This window comes from Coturnix japonica, chromosome 5, assembly GCF_054131305.1.
Source record: "Coturnix japonica strain WE chromosome 5, WE-NBRP24, whole genome shotgun sequence".
NCBI classification, from domain to species: Eukaryota; Metazoa; Chordata; class Aves; order Galliformes; family Phasianidae; genus Coturnix; species Coturnix japonica.
In genome coordinates this window covers 10,195,213-10,202,809 of record NC_140667.1, presented here as the reverse complement: position 1 = coordinate 10,202,809, position 7,597 = coordinate 10,195,213, and the positions used below count along the sequence as shown (strand labels likewise).

The 7,597-nt window shown below is 41.2% G+C and overlaps 2 protein-coding genes across 18 annotated transcripts in view; one reads left to right on the top strand and one right to left on the bottom strand.

Moving 5' to 3' along the window:
• CHID1 (chitinase domain containing 1) overlaps nucleotides 1-7,597 on the bottom strand; it is a 262,547-nt gene that overhangs the window by 41,116 nt on the left and 213,834 nt on the right. The gene's annotated exons all lie outside the window — the stretch shown is intronic.
• Nucleotides 1-7,597, top strand: part of TSPAN4 (tetraspanin 4) — a 380,904-nt gene that overhangs the window by 266,163 nt on the left and 107,144 nt on the right. The window lies entirely within an intron of this gene.

Sequence of the window (7,597 nt, the reverse complement as noted above, 5' to 3'; positions counted from 1 at the left end):
CTGAAAAAAAAAATATTAAAAATTAAAAAGGGGGGGAAGAAGGGGAAGGCAGAAATCAAGCATAGACTGCATCTTGCAGTGAATATGTTAATCCTGATAATTGCACTGATCCTACTAGATACAGATTAACTTCATGGGACATCTAAAGAGCTTTCTAAGAGTGCACAATTACTAGCAGGGAGTTTGGAAAGAGCTCTCTCAAATTCCCATTGGACAGCAGAGAAATTTAGATGTGTTGCTTCTTTATGGAAAATCAAGAGCTGATCTGTCAGCCTTGGCTCTGAGCAGCTGTCATCTGTTTGTGCTTTTTCTATCAGCAGTCAGGGTAAGCAGCAGCCGTGGCAGTAGCAACAGCAACACTGTCACTCAGTCTTTTTCTTTCTCTTGAGCCTCTTTTGCAGTGCTTTTGGGATATCGTGTTCCAAGATATATATTGGGTATTCATAGAAAGATTACATCGTTGTTGGCATGCTATTCAAAAAGATAGAGTGATCCGATGCACTTGCCTTCATGTCTCTATCAGCATGTGGCCTGCTTCTATGTTGCCAAGCCATGAAGAAAACAAGGAGTGTTTTTCTCTGGTTCTCCTTTGCAGCCCTGTGGAAGTGACTGGCTGTGATGCTTATCATTTCAGTGTGTTGGCAAATTGCTTCTGCAGTCTCAAAAACTCTCTGTAACCCCCCTCCCTCTACTGGGCTACTTTTGTTGGGCATCTCTGACTGCATGCAGAGAGACTGCAAGTCAGATATATACTATTGAAGAGTACACAGTGATTATTTATTGACTACAGCATACAGTAGAGAGCCAAAACAAGTGCTAGGAGTCTAGCAGAGCATTAATATGTTCTCTAGTGCTGGTATGGTGACCCCAAGTGTGTGGTGAGTTCATAACCAGTTAGTCAGTTGGGAAAGGGCTTGCTTCTACTTCTCCTTCCACAGCTAAGCTTTGATGGTTACGGCTCTTTGATTCTCTTATTTTATTCTTTATTCTTGTTTTGTTTGGTTTTTTTTAACTGCCTCATGGCAGTATTTTTCTCCAGTCATTGACTAGTACTGACTCCCCGGTTTCATTTCTTTCTGTCTTGCTTGGCTTTAACTTATGGGCCGTCTCATAACTCAATAGCTGTTTTTTACAAGAAAGCTGAGCCAGCGTCTCATGGCTGTTCTGCAGCATGCTGAGTGTTGGGTATCGGACTGCCAGACTCCAGGGGATGTGGTTGATCTTTGGGAAAGGGCTGCTAATCATCTGTGATGGTGTTTCTCTCCTTTAGAGGAGGAAGAGACAAGTGGCCTAGAGCAAGTTCTCTCCCTAACTTAGTATTTTGCTAGAAGAGAGATAAAACTACTTTCTGCCAGTTAATTCTGGGAAGCTGAAGGTTTCTGGAAGTGGTGAGTATCACAGATTTTCATTTTTCCCATTCATTCTGAGAACAGTTATGGGTGAACTGACCTAATGCCATTCTGACATACTACCAAACATAGCTTCTCACCTTCAGTTTCACTAACCAAACCTTCTGACTGCCTCTTCCTCCTCCTATCTCTGAACAGTGAAATATTTAAAATGCCCTTTCTTCTGTTTTGCTGGGGTTTTTGTTTGTTTGTTCCCATCTCCCCGCCGATGCATTTGGCAGAATTCTGGGAACTTGAGTTTTCTTTTGTTCATTGAGATGTTCTCCTGGTGTGTCCTTGTCCTTATTCTAAGTGAACAGCATCAAACTTCTCTGGTGTATGTAGAACTGGACTGAGTCTCCACTATGGGAAGCTTGGCAAAGATCACTGACAGATATGAAAAAGGATATTTTAAAGTGTGTTAAGAGCAGTGGGATTGGAGAGAGCCTTTGAGCATCTCAGATAACAAGAATCCATTGAAAGTGCTCAAAGACATGAAAAAGTACTTAGGGTTCTGTGCTTTTGCAGGAGAGAGGTTGTCCCAGGTGAAAAGCCTGAGTGAAGACCTCCAAATACAGAAATCAGAATCAAACCTGACTTTTATTTCCCAGGTTTTGCTTCTCAAATCTGCTGTTGCACTTTCATAAATGAGATGTCCATTGTGGCTGGAGATGACCCTGATGACTTATGCTCTTTAGCTCTTTTCTTTGTCATCACCCAGACCTTAGATTTTTCTTCCCTGGTTTATTTTGCATTGAAGCAGGATTTGCATCTTTTGAGTCAGGGTTCCCTGAAAAGCTGTTCGTGTTTTCTCTTTGGTCCCTATGCTGTGGTAGTGATAGGTGCAGCCTGCTTCCATGCCCTGGAAATGTGAGCTGTGCAAAGGCTGTTCTCTGGGGATTCTGCAAGTCAGAGTGCACCTGAGTCTGCTGCACATCCTGGGAGAAATGCTGCCAGTCTGTCACAAGGGAAATTATGACACAAATATTCTCCCGATAAGAATATCAGGACAGTTTGGCAGCTCTACAAAGCAGCAAGACAGATCCTGAATGGAAAAAGGAATTTAAACAATTAATTTGTACTGCCTGGCTTTGGCTGCACTTGTCTCTCTGTGATAGCTCTGTGCCTATCCTTTGACTTGGCTTTTATGCTGTAGCCAAGAACCTGAAGTTTATGTATGTGTGTGTAGACACAGAGAGAGAGATACACAAACATGAGATAATTAATGTGGGATGATTGTAAAAGAGCACACTGGAGTTGGTCCTGATGGACTTACGTCTGCATAGGTTTGGAGAAAATATTCAATAAACTTCAGAGGAGGCTCTTTTACTTGACGATATCAGGAACTAAGAAAGATCAAACTTTAGCATTTAGATGCATAAAGCCAGGCAGAGTGAACAACCCTGCGGGCTGACCAGAAAGGTCAGCGTGTTTGTCTGTAGACTGTGAGCATAACTTAGTTGGCAGCCTGCAGAAATAGATGCGCCTTCCAGACCTGTGTAATTGGTACATCAGAGCCGAGTTGCTGCTCTTCGCTTTTCCTACATACTTTGTTAATACAGAGGGCAGATAAAATACCCAAAGGAACTGGATAAATTGAATTGTGAAACTGAGGTTCTTCTGAGACCAGTTTGTTGTCTGTATTTTGTTTTGTCTGTGCAGTAAATTGAGTGTTATTTATGTGCTTAAGACACTGAAGGAAGAAGAGACAGTATTATGGTAAATAATTTTGTACTCAGATGCTCAATCAGGGATCTGTATATTATGCCCAAAGACCAGGTTGTCTGAAGTCTGCTTTTCTCGGGAAATTAAATGATGCTACAGAAGAGCAGCAGAGATGAGAAACACATTAATTGAAATATGTCCAGACGATTCTATCAGGCAAGCTACGCACCATGCTATGGAGATAGGGGAAAAAGTATATATAAAAATCTCCCAAGGCCCTCAGAAAATTCTTTTTCAACTTCAGATCAAATGATCTGCATGCTCTTGAGCATCCAAGTAACACTCAGCAGCCATCTCTGAAGAAAGACTCTTTCAAATAGCACAGCAGTAGCTCTCCATTCAGTGCCTCAGCTCTGTTTGCAGCCACTGTGATGCCTTGGGGCAGGAAAAAATACTCGGACAAGGGAAAGATACAGTGTGCCTCAATAAGCAGGCAGCAGTGGGAAAGTTCTTCCTGATTCCAACTACTAAGCACCCAAGGCTGTGCACTGATACTTGACTTTGCCTGTGGTGTAATGCAGAACTGCAGGATGAGAATGATGGGAGTGTACTCCACACCCTTTTGGAAGAGAGCAAATAGATGTCCAAGTTGGAAGGGTTCTCTGGCAACTTTTGGTTTCATTTCCCTCTCTCCTGTTCCAACCATTTAGGCTATTAAATTTCTTGAAGAAGCAGCATTCCAGGGTACATTTAAACATCTCCAGGCCCAAGCAAGCTGGTCACCTCTCCCAGTAATAATTTTTAATACTTAACTATACTTTGACTGAGAAATCTTACCCTTTTTCAGGGTTTCATAGTGTTCACATTGCCTCTAGTTTTATTCTTCATTGACCTAATCATGTCAAAAACTTCTTAGTTCTTTCATTATCAGGGTGAGTTTTTCTGTTCCTAAAACACTGTTGTGATCTTCCTTGGCACATACTTGTCAAGCAGAACTGAGCGCCCAGTCTAATAATGATCTTTCCAATCACTGAATGGCTTGGGTTGGAAGGGACCTTAAAGTCTACCCAGTTCCAACTCCCTGCTGTGGGCAAGGCTGCCACCCACCAGATCAGGCTGCCCAAGGCTCCATCCAATGCTGCATGCGGAGAACTAGGAATTGCTTCTCTATGTTGTAACCCTTGTTAGGGCTGAGGCTGCCCCTTTTGCACATCTACTGTTCTCAGAGGTTGTTGTCTAATTGTACTCCATTAAACCACCGAATCCTGAGTGTATTTATAACTTAATCAAAAAGAGGTGAAATGGGGAGAATGGTTGGGTTGAAAAGTCTTTCCCATTTGTAAATCAAATATTTGAATACCTAACTGATAGGAAACCTAATCAGTGCTCAAACTGACTTACCAAAAACTGCAAGCATTGTTTAAGCAATGATAACGTGTGATTGGTACCAGTGATATGAAGCAGAAAAAATATTTTCTGCTAAAAATATCCTGCTAAGATATTTTTTAAAATTTCCTCATTATGTGATGCTGGGACAGAATGGCCACAGGTCCAGAGTAAAGCAGGGTGTGATTAAACTAGTTCATACTTGTATGGGAACTGCTGAGTCACAGCCTGAACCACTGATTGAACACCTGGACAGCCCTGGGAGCACAGGTAAAGGCATTTCAGCTGTGTGACCTTTCCTAAACCTCATTTAAGGGCTGACTGCCATGCTGGAAGGATCCCTGGTTGAACATCCCTCCTTTTTGGAGTTTTCTCTCTGTCTACATCTTTGGAGATGGGTGAGCATTTTCCTTTATAACATCTTTCTATTTGCAGTAGTCCCTTTGTCATTTCACCTTCTGTATCGCTGTTTCACTACATTGATCTTCCTGATTTTTTAGTATTCATCTGTGAATTTTTACATAGGGAAGAAGAGGCATGATACAGTTATTGCTAAGTCCACGCATGCTCCTGTCTTTACCATAACATCCAGGCTTTCTTTGTTTCTGAAAGGTTGTAAGAAAGTGTAGGGTAGAGCATTTGTAAATCCAGTGAGGCTGTTATTCATTGCATAGCGAAATATTTGTTTGTTTTTCAGAAGTGGCATCTGCTAACAACTTAATAGATGAAGCTCTTCTGTGTTGTAGACATGAGAATTCTAGCTGGTTGCTCTTGCAGTCTCATTTCAACTCTGGGTGCTTATGTACTTTGATACAGACTTTACTTAACATTTTGTTTCACAGAGTGCTTTCCTCATGTGGGAAATGGGAAAACTAGAAAGGAATGAGTCTGATCTCCATCGAGCCCATATCTTGTTTGGAAATTCTACAGTAAATGAGGCCAGGGATTACTGACAGGCAGCGGGTAAGGCTGTGCAATGCCAAACTATTCAGAGCCACAGTTTGCACGTTCCTAATGATGTGGGTAGGTGGTGAGGTGTTTGTTAGACCACATTTGCATGAAAGCTGAGGACTCCCAGATGCATGTGTGACTACTTGGATCTGTGCTCTGTGTGTATGGGGTGTTGTAGAAGTGATAAATACTGCAGAGAATCACACTCTGGGTTTTCAAGGTTGTTGATTAAAGGTGGAATTTTAGCTATTTTGGCTTTGCTTTCATGTCTGCCAAAGAAAAATCATAAATGCCAAATGTAGGAATATTGAGGCAAAATGTGAAACTTTCTGGTGCTTGTTTATGCAACAAAGAAAGGCCTGGAAGAGTGATACCATCACTGTCCGTCTTCATGGGTATACAGGAGTAAAATGTAGTGTAATGCCTTGAATGTGTAGGTTGAGAAGAAATGTGGCTACGGAGTCACTGTAAGAGCCATGATTCCCCTAGAAGCAGTTTTTGGCAGTGTGTTTCAATGCGGGTGCACTGGAGAGAGACCTAAAATGCAACAGGCAACCTGTTATTATCTGGCTTTGCAATTGCTGCTTTCATATGCTGTAGGATTTTCTTTCTTCCTTTTTTAATTTAATAAGAATATGTCACTGAACTTCTGGCTACTTGTTTGACAGGAAATAAAGCTATTGGTGCCATTAGTGCCTCAGGCAGGCCAGGTGCAGCTGTACAAGTTGGTAATATTTCTTAGTAATCCAATTGAGTTGTTCAGGGAGATTACTGTGTACAGTGTCATTCAGTATTGCTGCTGATGCCTTATGGAATTAATATTGCAATTTATATCAATACACAGATAGATTTGATGTTATTAATAGCATCATCAGCATCTAGGATTTTTTGTTGATGTTGTAGTACTTTTTACATTAGCACATCACTTGTAGGCAGTGGATGACAGGTGCTAAGTCAATGAACTACCTGATTACAGATAATTGTAATTTAATCAGCCATATTTAGAATGGTGAATGGGGCCTTTTCTTATTCTAGGGCTTACTGTAATGTCATAGATACAGAAAGGAGCATCAGAAAAGATGCCTTAGAGTCTTCCAATCGAGCTCCAGGGTTCTGGCAGATCTGCTCAATGCATCTTTCAAGTTAATATCTGATTTAGTGGCAGCTTTTAGGAATGGGTGAACGGTTGGACTGGATGATCTTTTAGGTCTTTTCCAACCATGGTGATTCTATGATTCTGTGATTCTATGATTGTACCTGTTCTTAAATATTTACAGTAATGGTTCCTGCCCAACTTCCTTGAATATACTATTCGCTTACCAGTGATTCTTTTCCTGAACTTAAGCTGCCAGCTTACCTACCAACTTGTGAGACTCAGTAATTCCCTTCTTTCATTTATACATTTATGTTATTGCCTTGAAGATATTTATAGAACGTGATTGTGTTCCTCTTGAGTCATCTCTCTTCTAAACTATTAGTTCCTCTAGCTTTCCTTGTGTATGACCCATTTGCCTAATTTTCTGGGTCACTGATGGAGAAGAGGATCTTACTGCCATACTTAAATGGAGTATGGGTCAAAGGAGAAGTGGCTGCAGCTGAGGACTAATCTTGAAACATATCAGAATTCTTTCAAGTGTGAGATACCAGAGTTACCTGTTCAACCCCCTTTTCCCTTCCCAGTTTCTGCTGGGACTGGTGTAAATTTAACTGTGCTAGCTTTTGGTCACGTTCTTGATTCTCAGTTTAGCAGAGATGTTAAATGTTAGAGGAACCTCAGTCCATTTCAGTTCATTTGCATTGAAATTGTGAACTTGGCTGAAATGTGCCAATAAGCATTATGCTCAGGCCTTTGATTCAAAATGATTTAATGCTGAATACATGCCTGATGTGCTAGGGCTGCTTTTACATTACAGAAATGATGTAGTATATTTGGTAGGTACCTGAACAATTTTCTTACTAGGTAGCCTGGGTACCTGCTGCAGTCTGGCTGTGAGACAGCTTGCATCTCAGCATGACTGCATAGTTCTAGAGCAAGGGTATGCTACATATACATATATGCATTTGTATGTATATATACAAATATTATGCTGTAGCTAACTTGGTGTGCTTGGAGCAGAATGTCTTGCTGAAAATAAATGCAAATCATTTACCTGTGGGAATGAAATGTACAGAGAGAGAGGCCGAGGGCTGTTGGCCTTCAAAAATAG